Source organism: Lutra lutra, chromosome 10 (assembly GCF_902655055.1).
Source record: "Lutra lutra chromosome 10, mLutLut1.2, whole genome shotgun sequence".
In the NCBI taxonomy this organism is placed as follows: domain Eukaryota; kingdom Metazoa; phylum Chordata; class Mammalia; order Carnivora; family Mustelidae; genus Lutra; species Lutra lutra.
The window spans coordinates 40,557,069-40,574,835 of record NC_062287.1 but is presented as its reverse complement, the minus strand read 5'-3'; positions in this window follow the sequence as shown (position 1 = coordinate 40,574,835).

Below are 17,767 nucleotides of genomic sequence, written 5' to 3'. Positions count from 1 at the left end.
AGGCTAATGGATAATATAGAGAGTTCTGCATTTCTGGGGCCCATACGAATTTAGCAAACATATGAGGAACCAATGTCAGGGTGTTGAGAAATTCTTACTAGATAATATGGCTTCTCTATAGCCCATGCCATGTGTTTCCCTCTGCCTGGCCTATTACTACAGATTTAATGATGCTTTCCATAGCCCAGCAGCAAAACAGTTATTAAATTAGTTGTCAACTTTCTCTAGGTGCTCTTTACTTATAGGGGTGACATGCCATACCAAGTAAGTAGAAGTTTGGCATTTGTTTATGAAGGTCTGGGCTGGCATCAACATTTTCAATCACTTATAGAAGTTGAACTTTTGCCTTAGGTGATTGAATGTTGGTCTATTCTAACATAAATAAGATACAAATCCAGTGTTCTCTTCAAAAATGCTAAGATCCAGAATACGGAGCGAAGAATAGCCACAGTCATTCCTAGTGAAGGAAAACAATTTCATTAACTTATTTCTAGATTTCAAGTTGCCAAAGACTCCTTCTATTAGTTACTAAAAAAATGCATGCTAAAATATGGACATCATCTTTTGCTATAGTATTACAATCTCTCTTCTTTTTTTAATTTTTTTTTTTTTTTTTTTACAAAAGATGGTGTTATGGGGGGCTTAAGAAGAATGATTTTAGGAATAGTTCTTGGTTTGAATTTTAGCACTACTACTTATAAGCAACACAGTGCTGGAGAAATCAGCTGACTTCTTTCAGCTTTAGTTTTTCCATCTATAAATGAGTATGATGGAACCCATCGTCACAGGGTGTCTGTAAGATTAAAGCAAGAAACAGTACTTAAAAGCTTAGTAGAGTGTATAAACAGCATCCAGTAAAAGGCAGTTATTTTTATTAAATTCTACTAACATACAAGGACTCAGAAATTGAACAATTACTGAGAGCATACTAACAAAGACACTTTGCATGTTATTTCATTGAATCCCCAACAACTCTGTGCAATAGATATAATTACTAACACTATTTTATAACTGAGAAAACCAAGGTCAGAGGGATTAAACAGCTCTTCCATTGAGTGTGTCTAAATGTTAACTTGTTCTTTTTCCACAATTACACGATGCTGAGCTGCTCCTTTACACCACCCAGTTTTGTGCCTAGCACTTAAAAAGATTACAATTACATGCATGTGGACTTTTCCATTGTGAAGAACTTTTGGGTTATATTGGCTGCCCGATATCCACTCCCACTTGCTAATAACAATCTTCATTTCTTTTTGAGAAAGCCCTTTGTCTCATAAGTGTTAGGAGAGACATCATTCCAGAATCACCTTCTGAGTATGGGAGGAAAGGAGAGCCCAGACATGTTAAACAGTACACACTGACTGAATTCTGCCAATTCTGAGATTTCAAATCTTTTGCAGGGCTGCAAGTTCAGCATTAAAAGTTGGTTAATCGTCTCAGAGGAATGGCTCTGAACTAGTTATCGTACTCCTTACTTCCTCATTTTTGTTCCTCCAGGATTCTTCTGCACCCCAGGCTTTTCACCCTTTCAAGAACGTAGACTTTCTCTTAGCCAGTCTCTTTATCTTGCCTGCCATCAAGATTCCTAACTAATATACCTATATTACTGTCACTTGTCTATTCCTATTCCTAGAATGTCAGTACAGATGTTTAAGAGCACCAAATTTGGAGTGAAACTCCATGGGTTCAAATCCTATCTCTGCTAATTACTCGTTTCCTCATTCGTATCTACCTCATAGGGTTGTTATGAGAATGAAAGTAGCTATTATTGGGCACATGGGTGGCTCAGTGGGTTAAAGCCTCTGCCTTCGGCTCAGGTCATGATCCTGGGGTCCTGGGATTGAGCCCCGCATCGGGCTCTCTGCTTAGCAGGGAGTCTGCTTCCCCCTCTCTCTCTGCCTGCCTCTCTGCCTGCTTGTGATCTCTGTCAAGTAAATAAATAATCTTAAAAAATATTATAAAAAAAAGAAAGTAGTTATTATTCGCCAGGTTCTTAGAAGAGCGTCTGGCACATAGGACCCTCTATGTATATGTCGGCTATTAACTATTATCATAACTATCCATTCGTGTTGCTATTGTGAAAAAAATCTTTTAACAGTCAAAGTTGGAATCCTAAGAAACACTGATTTTTCTACCTCCCATTTACCTCCTCCAAAAATCCAGATGCTTTCCTGTTGGAGAAAAGACAAGTGAAGGCTAAGCACCTCTCTTGTTGGATGATTTATAGTAGGACAGTATACCAGTCTCACAAATGTGAATTTCATCTTGGCAGTGACCCAGTCCCACCAGCCAATTACATAGATGGAATAATATGAATTTGATATCTCTCCCAACCCCATTAGAGCAACATGTACTTTGTAGGATCTATTTGGTCACAGTCTTAGGAGCTCTTGCTTTCATGAACTAACCAGCATGAGGTCTGTAATTCCTGCTTTGAGAGCTTCCAGCTGATGATCTCCATCACCGGCAACTGTTCTTGTAGAAACGTTCAGTGGGTTCCACAGCTGTGAACAAATTAAGTTTGTACCCTGCTCTCTGCACTGGCTGTCAGGAAAAAGAAGAGGCTGACTTTACCATGACCTTCTTGGGTTTTAGAGTTCCTAGACAGAGTTAGTCAGTACTTGTGAGTACTTGTTAGTCAGTATTTGTGACTTCAGCCCCGGGTCTGATATGCCGTGCCCTGTGGGGTGGGCGTTTTTGTTTTAGGTCAGTAGGCAGCTGAAGCGTTCACTCCAGGAACAGTGGAGCATGAATCCTATTTTCTTCCTTTTTTCACTCTTTTCTATCTCAGCTTCTACCCAGCACCTACCTGCTCAGTGTAAACGGTGATTTCCTTTGGTGTTCCTTCTTCTACTTAGCAAGCTCTACTTTGATCGGTTTGCCTCTGGATCAGGTTTCCCTTCTCTGCAATGTCGCTGTTTCATTGTTTATTGTCAGAAGTATTCAGCCCAAAGGAGCTTTGTAGGTTAAAATATATAATATCCATAATATTAGGAAAATAGCATATGTATTCTTCCTTTTCCAATAATCAAGATTTTTGCTTTAAATAAGGCTCTCCTTTAAAACTTCCAAAACATATTTCTGGAATTCTTAAGCTACATACTATATGTCTATGAAGAGAGAGGTAAGGGAGACAGAACTGAGAGAGAGAGACTTCTTGATTCAATAGAACTGAGCCGAATCATCAGTAAAAGCCCCCAAGAAAGTACATGGCACACAAAGTCATTTCAGTAGATATTTATTGAAATGTTCATTTCAATAAATTTGTTCATTTACTGAACTACAACTTGTGTCTTCTCAGAAACACACTGGAGGGTAGACTATGCAAACAAGTCTCTAAGCCATTCCAGGGTTTGTTCCCCTAGATTATATATTTTAAATTTTATGTTGTCATTGCCAGTAATTAGAGACACAAGATGAGATGCTAATTGCAGGCGAATAACCACTGAGATTGAACAAAGCCAAGGGTAGATGTTTATAGCATTTACAAACAGTCTCTGCCTTCACTATGGAATTAACATTTAGAAGGAGAGGACATTTGCAAGGTGAAGTATCATTTGGCTGCAAGGAACCCATTTATCTTTAGTGAAGAACTTAGACTATGAACTCAATAAAAGACTGGTCCGTTGATACAACTCCAATCACCGATGCATAGCTTCAATATATAATGCCTAATTAGATGTACTTGATTAAATTATTTCTATATAAAGTGTTTGTGTTTTGTGGAACAAAAGTGGAATTTTTGAAATCTCTCTAGATCATTTCAAATTACTCATCGGCCTCTCTCTGCAACCAAAATTTCCAAAGGAAAGTCATTAAACATTGAGTACTTGAGCAGAATGAATTTTGCCCTGTGGAAGACGGTGTTACGTATTCTATAAATCTTACAGTGATATTGCATCCAAGAGCTTTCCAGGAGATAACAAAGAAGGGATACCTTGGGATTCAATATTTATTCCTTTTCAAGCAGTGACCTTTATAGTGCATTTTAAGCATGACCACTGCGTTTTAAAACAGCTCAGTGTTGCATACAGATACCTTCCCCCGTGTCATATTCTGAACAGAGGAATGGGAGGAATATTCAGGGTTGACTCATAAACATGGACCATATGGTTTAAGTCCTAATGGAATAAATTAGTAGTGATTATGGATATTCTTATTTTAGAAAAGGCTTTTGTATGACTTTTTGTGTGAATCTGTTAGATCTCTCTAGTGGATACCCACCTGTCACATATGAGACTGATTTATCTTTAGATAATATATAAATATATTTATATTTTATATAGTGCCCTTTTAATATATGGATATCTACTCACAAGCCTCTGACAAATTCTGATACCCAAGTAGAAGACTGAAGAAAAAAGACTGTATGAAAAAGAAAATAACAGAAAAATCTATGCAGCTCATTCTCGTTCAGTACATTATATGAATTTAACTTCATATCTTTAAAGAAATTCATTTAAGGCATTCTTTTTGTGAACCTAGCAAGGTTTAGTGATTGTCCATCCTTGTAAACAAAATCCCAATAAAAGCTAACATAAACTTAATTATTACTTGGGTACAGAATGTTAATATCTAATGACAATGGGTCAAAGCTCAAATCCCAAGCATTATCACAAATCAAATTCCAAATTCCAAATTCCAAACATCAAATTATTTACTTGGTGACATATGGGTCAACTTGTTGATGCTGAGGATTTCAGGACCAATGATCACTCAGAATATGCAAAGTATGCATAAGGTGTCTGTTTTCACATCCATATCACCTTTCATAAAATATCTTATTGATCAACTATATCATGAACTTTTTATTAGGATTGCTCAAGTACAGCGTAGACTGAAAAATGCAATTATAATATTAAATCATTGTAACTAATTAGATTTTGTATACTATGAGGGGCAAGTTGAATTAGCCTGTAAAAATAAATATGACATTTTACTACATAAAGCACTAAGTGTAGAAGCAAGGTAGCAAACTAGAAAAGTCAAAATATCTGAATTAAAATCCTGTTGCTACTTATTAGCTTCATTACTGTGGACTAGTTATTTACACTGAACCCTAGGTCCATATTTTTAAAATCGGGAGTATAATACTTCATACCACAGAGTATTGTTAGAACTGAACAAGACAGCATATGTAAAATATAGAATGTTTGGCATATGGTAGTTTCTCCGATATTTAATTTACTTGAATTTCTTTGGAATTATCCCTTCCTATATGAAGTCCAAGTACCTGTCTCCACGAGACAGGATATCTACACTTTCATTATTAGAAATGTAAGCCTTCTTGTCCTTCCTGCCAACCAAATGAGGTGGCCCAAATAAACATCTCAATCCTCTTGGATTAAAAAACAAAAACAAAAACAAAAACAAACCTATTGTTTTGCTGGGAAGAATATATTATCATATCTGTGATCCAGCGAATTCAGCTCCAGCTAATAAAATTTTAATCAGTCTTTCCTTTCATTTGCAAAATGTTTTACTACATACAGATCTCAAACTCAGGCAAATAATGATCTCTGCAAAGTGGAATTCAAAATATTAGCAAGTCATTGCAAGAAAGTACAGAGAGTAAAGGCAATTTGGACAAGATTTCAAGAAAAATCAATGAAGTCTATCCAAACCTAAGTCCTGGAGGTAATGCTATATAACTATCATACTTAATCATTTTAATATTTCTTTATTGACTCATTGGACTGTGTTTGTTCTTTGCTTTATTTCTGGCTGAAAGTCCACATTTTCTCAGAATACCAATAATTAATCTAAAATGTTTAAATACAGAGTTCTTGCCTTGACTCTATTAACTGAAGTCCTAAACTAAATAATGAAGAACACTCCCACGTATCCATGCCTCAAAAGCAAAATCAGATATGAACAAATCTCTTTCACTGTCACAGAGATACAGCCTGAGTCTTCTCAAGCAAAACCCTCCCAAGAATGCCATTTTGTATCAAGGCCAAACCAGAGGATTACAAGTTTTTTTTTTTTTTACATGTATCTTAAAAAACAGAAAAGAGGGGTGCCTAGGTGGATCAGTCAGTTAAGCATATGACTCTTGATTTCAGCTCAGGTTATGATCTCAAGGTTGTGCTATCAAGCCCTGGGTCAAACCCTGTGTCAAGCTCCATGTTGGGCTCTGCACTGGGCATGAAGCCTGCTTAAGATACTCTCTCTACCTCTCCCTCTGAATATCCACCTGCCTCTCAAAAAAAGAAAAAAAAAAAAAAAAGGAAAGATACGAAGAAGCAATCTAAATGAAGTTTCCAAGGAACACAAATTCCATTGATGTCATGAGGATTGGTTTAGTCATTAGAATTTCAGATATACTGTTGCATATACAGATCCTGTTTCCATTATTGATAGATTTTTCAGGTAATATGAGGAGACATAAAATAGACCCCCCCTTTTTAAGGAGTTAGAATTTAGTTGGATAAGAAACATATTTAGGAAAAGTGAAGCCAAAATTCAAAAAAAGAAAATGGGAAATTGATTTTGCAATTTAATAATTAATCACATCATGGAGTCCTTTATACATTCAACACAAATTTGAATGCCTACTCTTTGAAAGGCAGTGAGAACAATTAAAAAACAACAACAGTTTTTTGAAAAAAACAACAGATTTTTGATATAGAGACTGGAAGTAATTTCTCTGCTTTATTTAAATGCAAAAGCTATATCTAAATAGGATCTGTGCACTTAAAAAAAAACACTGGAAATTCTCTGTGAACAAATTCAATTAATGAAATGGAAAAGAGATTTATGAATGAAAGGCAATGAAAATTTATATCAGCTTCAACATATTAAATGACTCTATTAATTGCTAATGTTTATTGAGTACTCACTATGTCTCAGGCAATGTTCTAGGCACTTTCACAAGAATTAATTTACTTAATCCATATAATGATTTTTTGAGGTAGATGCTATTTACCCCATTGGAACCATTGAGAAAATAGATATGAATGCAGGAAATAACTTCCCTCAGTTAAACAGCTAATAAATAGCAAAGCTAGAATTTGAATTTAGGGAACCAGTCACCAGAAATGAGAAGCACAGCCACTAGGCACACTCATTTCCTCTCAATAAATAAACGTTTAAGGAAAGGTTCCTATTTCATTGAATTTAATATACTTTTTAAGTCATAAGAAAAAAATACTGCTTCACTTGGTTTATTGTCTACTATGCTTTGGTGATTAATTCAGTCCATACTCTCTTCCGTGTTCCCACACCAGTAACCACAGCACACATCTCAAATTAGATGTGGCATGTAGTGCTAAAGTCTGTATTAGTCCAGACCATTTGTCTTCATAAGACCTTGTTACAGTAAAAGTGGAGGAAATTGAGAGGGATGCAGCTGCTGGAGAATGTAGAGAGGGGGAGGGAAAGGAAGAGTACAGAGAAAAGGAGATAAAACATCTGGGCTGTGAAATGGCCAGAGCATAATTAGTGCTAGAATCTTCAAAAAGATAACAGCAAGAACTTTATCTACTTTTTTTTCACTCTTTATCAATAATTATGATCTATGAAAATCTATGTAAAATAGGAAAGTATACACACACATACAAAAATACATATACTATACATATATACTTCTAATTGTTAATTTTTTTTTTAAGATTTTGTTTATTTATTTGACAGACAGAGATCACAAGCAGGCAGAGAGGCAGGCAGAGAGAGAGGAGGAAGCAGGCTCCTTGCTGAGCAGAGAGCCCGATGCGGGGCTCGATCCCAGGACCCTGAGATCATGACCTGAGCCGAAGGCAGCGGCTTAACCCACTGAGCCACCCAGGCGCCCCTCTAATTGTTAATTTAAAAAGCTTTTTTTACCCACTCCACATTCTTCTGTAGTGGCCTCACCTTATCCTGTGAAAGACAGTAGGCACAATAGGGTGTAGGCACTACTTTGATAATCACAACCCAAAAGACTCTGTCCTAGGGAAAAAACTCCAAGTCAACAGAAATACAGAGCATATAAACAGAGCACTGGGAGACTTAGAGTTCCCTTATTCTAAGTCAAGATTTTAGATAGTCCTGAGTAGGGGTCTCATCTCTCTTTTGGACCACATTGTTTCAGATTATGCCAGGGGATTACCACTGGCTACTTCTAGACTTCGTCTTCACCAAAATTGTCACGATGAGCACCAGTAAGTGCATGTCACAGACAGCCCTGTCGTGTCACTAAACATTACCTTCAAGTGCTCATCTATGGCTCCTAAATGCATGGGTTTTCTACCACCCCCCTTCTTTTTTCCTCTTCTTTCACTGATTAGGAGGTAGGGGAATGTAGACAGGACTAGTTTTAGTTTAGTTTAGTTTTGTTCTGTTTTAAATAACAATATATTTTTCTTTAAAGTTATGCCATTTATTATAACCTAAAATGCAAGCTGGAAGCAAATAAGTATGACCCACCTACAATTTGCTCAGAAGCCATTGTGAACCAGTATCTTCAGAGTTGGAAAGGAGCGGTTAATGGCATCTGTGTATGAAGAGCCGACGTAGTAGTGCTTTGCCGTACTTACAGATGGATGGGCATATGTGTGTGGAGGATGAAGCAAAGTTCACAGTAACACCTCAACCACATTTTCACAGAGGCAGTGAAAAAGAGAGCAGGCATACTGCAAAATATATGCACTACGAGCATATGCGAGAAGCTCAGCAACAGAGAATGAGAGTTTGCTTTTATGACTGACAAACCAGCAACAAGAACTCGGGGAGCTCCAAGTCTGCCTTGGCAGCACGAGGGATTCCACAGACCCGCTCCCAGCTCTACCGGTGAAAACTGTTTAAATAATCGTTTTTAAAGTCTCTGGAAAGTCTTTTTAAAGTCTTTGGAAATGGCAGTATGGTTTTTATAGCAAGTGAAGAACGATTTGTTCAAGAAAATCTACTACAACTTGGTAAGAAATGCCAGAAATTGTGACATTTGAACCAAGACCCAAACCCTTCCTCCTTCCCAGCTATCAAGACATAAGCTCCACTTGGACTGGGGAAGCCAAGAACACAGGGTTGGATTCCTCTTTTCCAGGATTCCACTCACCTTCCCAGGAGGGACAGAGTGACATGCTTGTGGCTGCCTGTTACTGAGGCTATGTTTGGGCCAAGTGTGGCTGAGAGGCAAGGAGTACTTTCTTTCATCGAATCCCCACTTCTTAGATGGCTATTCTGCCTCAGCCATGAATCTTCTGAGGATACTAGGCCCAAGCATCCATGCGCCATCTCATGGGGTGGGCATTTCAAAACCAAGAAGAGAGGCAAGCTGAAGAACCTGGAGGTGTTGGCCCCACAGCCATCCAGCACTCAGCTCCTGAAGGGGGACGTCACACAGGAAAGAGAATATGTCAGTACCCCTAGCCTAACCTCCAGAATTATGGCTCAGAGATTTACTCCAGGAGAGAATAGGGTGTAGAACAAAGAGCTCTAAATCCCTTCCCAAGAACTGACTTCATTTCCAACAGAGTGACGAGAACTTAAAGAATAAGGACACCTTCTGAAACAGTGGAGTTTGTGATGAAAAGCAGCAGATAAGACATTAATAGATTCGTTAGAGAAGAGGCTAAAGTGGAGGCCAGCTAATTTTCCACAGAGAAATGGAGAGAGAGGAAGAGAGAGCTAGTGAGAGCCCTCTTGGGGTTGGTAAAAACCTCGAACACTGACCTCAGGAACTTTTCTTTAAAGGAGATGAACTTTGTTGCTGTTACTCTACAAAGCAATTTGAGCCCCAGGACATTGCTGAAAACCATAGAACAACCACCTTGCAATTAGTGGAGTTTAACAGCTGAGTGTGGTTAGGGAATTAGAAAAACAAACAAAAAAAAAAAAAACAAAAACAAAAACAAAAAAGAAACCAAAAACCTACCAAAATCACTTTAACCCAAGGGTGACTGAGGAAATACTCGAGGCTATGATCTCTAAAAAGCAAGATCTGAGACATAACCAGTACTGAATCTTCTCAAGTCAATGTGATGTTACAGCTTTCCATTTTTTTAGGTCTTCTTTAGTGTCTCTCATGATTGTTTAACATGGTTTTTATTTATAAAACTTCAGTAAGGCTGCCATGAGGAAGATTGGATCAGATAATAATAATATTAACAGCACACTCTTGCTCTGCATTGAATCTTTAACACATATTAGCCAACCAATTTTTTAAAAATGATTTTTACTTATTTGAGAGAAAGAATGGGGGGCAGGGGCAGAGGGAGAAGCTGACTCTCCACTGAGCAGGGAGCCTGAAGTAGGGAGAGGGAGTGTCAACATGGGGCTCAACCCCAGGACCCCAGGATCATGACCTGAGCCAAAGGCAAATGCTTAACTGACTGAGACACCAAGACACCCCTGCCAAACAATAAATATTTATGAGCTGATCTAATTACTCAGATATTAAGTGCTTACTGTGTCCCCTGAACTAGGTGGGCATTGTGTATATTACCACATTTAGTCCTCAGAAATGTTATATAGGTACTCATTCTCTTATATGCATGAATCACCTAATATTTTATCTGGCATGAATAGATCTTATTCTCTTTCTTCCCTCCCATAAAAGTGAACAAAACATACACCTCTGTTTGAAGGAGCTTTCAGAAATACCCATTTGACATAGGTGTGCATTGAGAACGGGTGGCATGAGGGGCAAGAGTGGGAAGCCATTACTGTTTGCGCTCAGCAGCTTTTCTGAAGAAAACTACTTTCCATATCTGTTTGATATTAAAAATTGAAAGTAAAACTATAAAAAGTAAATGTCCCATTTTATTTTTATATGAACTTCATGGTTATCATTCATTTGTAGTCTTAATTATTTATGTTGAAATAACAAAATCTAGAATAATCTTCAAAGTTCAACAACTTGTAGCTACATTTGTCAGGAATAAAATATTTAAGGTAAAATCATCTAGTACTCTTGCCTTTATAGCTTAAAGAAGCTCTATTTTTATTTTTTTTATTTTTTATTTTATTTTTTTTTTAAAGATTTTATTTATTTATTTGACAGACAGAGATCACAAGTAGGCAGAGAGGCAGGCAGAGAGAGAGGAAGGGAAGCAGGCTCCCTGCTGAGCAGAGAGCCCGACACGGGGCTCGATCCCAGGACCCTGGGATCATGACCTGAGCCGAAGGCAGAGGCTTTAACCCACTGAGCCACCCAGGCGCCCCAAAGAAGCTCTATTTTTAAATGTATTATATTAAACATGTTCATGGTATCACCAAAATAAATTTACATGATTCATGTTTATATTCTTAAGTTAATATACTGAATAAAGTTAGATAATAAACCCTTTAAAAATTGTTATAAAAATCTATTCCATGATTTCCATGTTTTGAAAAATATCCCCAAGTCACATTTCTCCCATGGTTGAAAAATGTACTTTTCTCTTTGCTTTTTTTCTTTTTCTTTCTTTCTTTTTTTTTTACTCTTTCCATTCTTCTACTAATTGAGACAAAGAACTTAACCCTGTTTAATGACAATACAGAGTTATGGAAAATACAAGGGTTTCTTAATTAGACTATTTGATTTTAATCCCAGCTATTGATATTGCTAGCTACTAGACTTTGTAGGGTATTTGAACACTAATACTAACTTTTAGTTTGTTGTGAAAACAACAGATTCAATGTGAGCTCATTTAGTGAGTGTTCAGTAAAATGTAGGTGCTATTATTCTTAACAATAATTTCAAAATACACTTTCATACTTGTTTTGTTTCCAGAAACAATTTTTTTATTATACGCAGTGTGTGCAGGATGCTTAAAAATAAAATAGAAAATAACATGAATTATTACCATTATTACCATTATTATACTTATTATTAAAAGAGTCCTCAGATATAATACAATATACAGATATGCAAGCTTACTCCATGCTTTTCCAAACCGTATTTCTCTACTGCCTTCACTCAATTATCAATTCAAACTATTCCAAAAAATCTGTAACCTTCACAAGATACTTTCAGAAGAAAAGAAAGCTATCTGGTTATGCACTCCCTACTTCCTTTTAACAAAAAATCACCCAGGATGCAGACTCGGTAGTTTTGTTCTTCCATGCAGTTTGATTTGATCTTTTAGGATATCTTAAAATGTCATTTGGTGAAGTAATTTTGCCAAAAGCTTAAAGCTCCTTCTGCTCGCAGTTTTTGAGATTATAAATTCGAATGAGGCTACGTAGTTGTGTGGTATCAACTACATTACAAATCAATTTCATTAACGGAAAGCATTATTTTGTACTTACTCTGGAGAAAAAAACTCAATTGTTTCTCTCAAAGAATTCATTTTGCCTTAGTAAAAAATTAAAGCACTTGATGGCTACTGTCACTATTTGACAACACGCTAGGAAGTAGGGCAAGTAAATTGATGTTCCAAATAAATCTCTTACCAAAGTTCACCATGATACTTGCTGCATACACCTTTTAGTCTGATTCTTTGAAACCATGAGAATTTTAGAATCCACCATTCCCACAAACAGAAATTTACTAATATGTCCTGTTAACTATTTGCTTGCTTGACATTATTCTGAGATGTAATTTCTATTTCCTGAGTGAATTTAACGCGATCTCTCAGTCTAACATCTAACATGTACTGGGTGAGAGTGTATGTTTGTATGCATGTCTGTGTGAATTTTCGTGACTGAATATTCTATTTAACTTACTATAATATGGATTTGATTATAGAGCAACTAGTTAGGTAAGTTATTTAATGACCTTGATAATCTATTGAGTATATACAATTCTATTTATAGTATTATGCAGGTTAATTATTGTTTCAAGTTATATTCATATTTTATGTAAGTCTGGATACTTAGTAAATTTAGCAATACAGAAAATACTAATATACACATGGCAATTAATACATGTTTTGTACTATTTATGACCAAAATTCATTTTCATTTAAAAAAATCCTACCCCCAAATAAATAATAAAACCTTGCACTAAGAATATAGCCAAGTACCATGATTGAAGATTGTTATCTTTGCACTCACTGCATGAATTTAAGACGTGACTTAGACTACAGTTTATAATCTTTGTTTTTCTCTCTGAAAAGATCTGTCAGAAGGACAGAAAAGATGTGTCAGAAGTCAGAGGCACACAATCAAATTACCTGAGGTAGCAATAGTTGGTTATTAGAATAGACATGAAATAAAGGAACAAAAGAAACCATGTCAGCACCCACCCACGCAGCTAGGTCTTAAGTAGAACAGTAGAATACATCCTTGCCTTTCGATAAACAATAGAAAGGGCCAGGAATCCCATGGTGGTGCCATCCTGTCACGCATCAGAAAAGATATCTGCTTCCTTTATTCTAGAGACTATCATTCTCAGGACTGATGTTCTCAGTGCTCTGCTAGTCTATACTTTAATTTTCTTTCGTTTTCTGTATCATCTTCCACAATGACTACCATTCTTTAAAAATGATTTCTATATCTCTGTCTGAAATTTGAACTCCCACCCAAGTAAGAACGTTATTAGCTCAATCAATCACCATTCAATATAGAACCCCATATGAAAGTAATATACAGCATTCACATTCAGGGTCATCTCAAAAATTAGTAACTTTTCATTTTTTTCTAACCTCTAGGTCCATGCCTTTTGTAATAGTGATCCATTGGTCAATAAGCTGAGGCTAGTGAAGCATAATTACATGATGCAAAATGAGAGTAATTTTTCTTAAGTGTCAACCCTTGGAACCACTTCCATCAGAAGGAAATTAGGAGTAAAACAGACATGTAAGAGCCCTTTCAACTTCTCTCTGTATACTGACAACACTCACATACACTTGTTCTTTTCTGTACCTAACACTGTTTCTTGTATCCTCATTTAGAAATTTTTATTGAGCACGTCTCTCTGCTACCTTCATGAGACTCACCGTCCAGTGGAAAGAGTATACACCTAATAACCAGTAGATAATTTGCTTCCAATATGCTACATTTTACAAAGAAAGTATGTCAGGATAGGGTATGAAAGGAAAAGGAAAGATTTTTCTGTGTAAATGGTTTTTAAGGTAAGTTCTTAAGAGTCATTTGGGTTAGGTAGTGAAATTTTCAAGTGGGGCCAGATAGACACAAAGGCCCTAAGCAAGAAAGAACAACTGAGACATCAGAATCATTAAGATAAGACAGATAATAACAGGAGAGAGAGTGCACATGAGGCATGTTTGTGTGCTTGGAACTGCGTACAAAGTGCTGATAAGAAGGGGACTAGGCAGTTGGAAGACAGAACACACAGAGCCATTTAGATCATGTAATGACTCTGGATTTTTTTTAATCAACTGTAGCCTTAAGAGAATTCCACATGAAGGGAAGAGATGAATAGATATATTACTTCTGAAAAATCAAAAAGAAGAAATTTGGTATTCATGAAATATTATCTTCACAACCATTTATATTCAATCAGTTCCAATAATATTCTTTAGAGATTTTTTTTTCAATCCATGATCTAATCAAGGCTCACATATTGCATTTAGTCATAGCATCTTTTCGTTCTCCCTCAATTTGGGAAAGCGCCTCACAATTTCCGTGGGTTCTTGATGTCTTTGAAAAGCACAGACTAGTTACTCTGTAGAATGTCCCTCTATTTGAGTTCATCTAAGGCTTGCTCATGCTTAGACTCAGGTAATATAATTTTGGCAGGAATGCCACAGTAACAATGCTTCCTTTTCTGTGTAGCATCTAGGAGACATGTGGGAGTAGTTCCTCTTAATATTGGTGATACTAACTTTGATTATTTGATTAAAGAACTTATAAGAAGGGAAAAATAACTATATAACTAAAATAAGAGAAAAATTATATATGGTCATTTAAAAAAGATTTACATATTTATTTGAGGGATTGGGAGGGGCAGAGGGAGAGAGAATCTCAAGCAGACTCCATGCTGAGTTCTGAGCCTGATGCAGGATTTGATCCAAGGACCCTGAGATCATGACCTAAGCAGAAACCAAAAGTCAGTCACTCAACCAAGTGAGCCACTCATATATCCCTATATAGGGGCTTTTATATTTATAATGTATTTGTCATTTTTAATCTTTTCTATAGATCTAGCTTTCCATTCTGAGAAATTTCTCAATGCTTTTCTTATAGCACACCTCTACTGGGGAACTAATTCCCTGGTTTTCCTTCTGAAAGCATTTTTACCTTGCCTATGTTTATGAAGGACATTATCATTGTATATAAAATTCTGGTTTGACAGTTTTTGTTTTGTTTTGTGTTTTTCTTTTCATGTCTTATAAATGCTCTTACCTTATTTAACTCCCATTACTCCCATTATTTCTAAGTTAGCTCTCAGTTGCACCAGTTTTTTGTTTTTTCTTTTTTCTTTTTTTTTTCCTTTCTACTGTATGTATTATATTGCTTTTGTCTGGCTGTTTTCCAGATATTTCTCAGTATCTGATTTTCATTAGTTTAACTATGATATACCTAAGTGTGGTTTTTATTGTATTTATCTTGCTTGAGATTTACTGAGACTCTTGAACTCTTTTTTGTAAATTTTATTTATTTATTTTGAGACAGAGAGCGAGAGGGGGAAAGAAAGAGCATGAGCAGAGGGGAGGGGCAGAGGGAGAGGGAAAAACAGACTCCCCACTGAGCAAGGAGCCTGATGTGGGACTCTATCCCAGGACCCTGAAATCGTTACCTGAGCCAAAGGGCTTACCTGCTTAACTGACAGAGCCACCTGGCACCCAAGACTCACGAACTCTTAAGTTTGTGTGTATGTGTGAGTATAAATGAAATTTGTGAAACATTTTCCATTATCTCTTCAAATACTATGATCTAAATTCTCTTCTCCCCTGATTATTCATATTGCTGGTTATTTTCTTCCAATCCCTGAGACTGTTTTTTTTTTTTCCTCTCCCAATAAGTATATGTCCTTTTCATATTTAATAATTTTTATTGAACATCTTCAAGTTAATCTTTTCTTCTGTCATATCAAATTTTCTGTTAAGCCCAGCTAGTGACCCTTTTATTTCATAGGTTGCACTTTTCTGTTCTACAATTCCATCTTTCTGTTTTCAACATCTGTGGCATCACAACTTTGGTTTCTACTGACTGCTTTTTCTTTCACCTCTGCTATTTGTTTTCTGATTATGTGACTACTAGTCTATTATTTTATTCTGGACCGTGTGGATAATATAATGTGGAGACTCTAGAGTCTTTTATTTTCCTCTGAAGAAAGGTGTTCTTGTTGTTCTTGTGGCTGCTGTCTTCACTAGCAGGCAGCTAAATTGTCTGGACTCTCCACACAGTCTGCCCTACAGGTTGCTTTCCACCAGGTTCCCTGAGTTCTTCGACAAAGACACAGTCTAGGGTTATCCAAGTATTTAGCTGGAGCATTTACACAGATTTTAAGGCTTCTCACATATGGATTCTTCCTTTTTGTCATTTCCCTCTTCACTTTCCCACTGCTTCATTTTGTTTCAGAAGCTTCAGTCATGCAGCCCTGTGACTCAGGAGAGGCTGATTATTGTAAGTTAACCGTGATGATCTCATCTCGCTTTACTGAGATTGACTGAGGGACCCACATTTCATCCAGTCAGTGAAACACACTTCTCTGGGGGCTGTTACTAATTTGGGGGCCCCTTTTACTAAACTGGACATCACACTCAAGGAAAGACCAGTTTTTGAAGGGAGGAGTACTTTCCACATGAGCTGAATATGGCCAAGGAATTAAACGTGGCTCCAGAGACACCTGGGTGGCTCAGTTGGTTAAGCTGCTGCCTTCGGCTCAGGCCATGATCTCACTGTCCTGGGATCAAGTCCTACATGGGGATCCTTGCTCAGCACTCCTCTGCCTCTGCCTCCCACTCTATCTGCCTGTGCTCACTCTCTCTGACAAATAAATAAATAAAATCTTTAAACATGGCTCCATTTGCAGCTACTCACGATTCTGCAAATCAGAAGGGAAGTCAATCTGATGATAAATCACCGTAGAGAGATAGGCAGTCCATGGGGAGCTCAGAGAAGTGGAGTTTCTATTCTGACAAAACCAATGCTTGGAGACCACCATATCTCTGGGTTACTTTGCAGTGTGTTTCCTTATTTCTTAAGTCAGTTGGATTTAAAGTTTTGATTATTTGCCTCTGAAAGCACCCTAGTCCCTAGATAGTCCAAGTAAAATCCCAGTCCCTCTAAGCTGGTGGTTCATTTATTTCTGACATTTTTTACTGATAACTATCCTCCCTTTCACTTTGTTCTCTCACAATTGGGTCTGTCCTTTGCTCTCTTGATAATCATACCCTGACTTTATCTCAAATTTGCTGCTGCTCTCTCTTACTCTTCAAGCTACCTTTCAATGACTCTGTATGACCTACTTCTCTTTTTCTTTTTCTCTGTCCATTGTTGACAATTTAGCACTGCTCTTCCTGGGACATGGCCTAGATAGGATTGTTCATCTGAAGTTATTTATTTTCTGTACACTGGCAATAAATCATACTAATTATAAAGGGCACAAATCCAGGTGAAGCATACCAGTGTGTTCTCATAAGTCCCTTTTTCTTTCTTTCTCTTCTTTTTCTTTCTTTCTTTCTTTTAATTTTTAGTAAAGAGATTCCTAACTTTTATTGCATCACCGACACCTTTAACATTTTTAAAATTAACATATAAGGTGTTATTTGCTTCAGAGGTACGGGTTTGTGAATTATCAGTCCTACACAATTCACAGGACTCACCATAGCACATACCCTCCCCAGTGTCCATAACCCAGCCATCCTATCCCTTCCCGCAACCCTCCAGCAACCCTCAGTTTGTTTCATGAGATTAAGAGTCTCTTATGATCTGTCTCCCTCCCTGGTCCCATCTT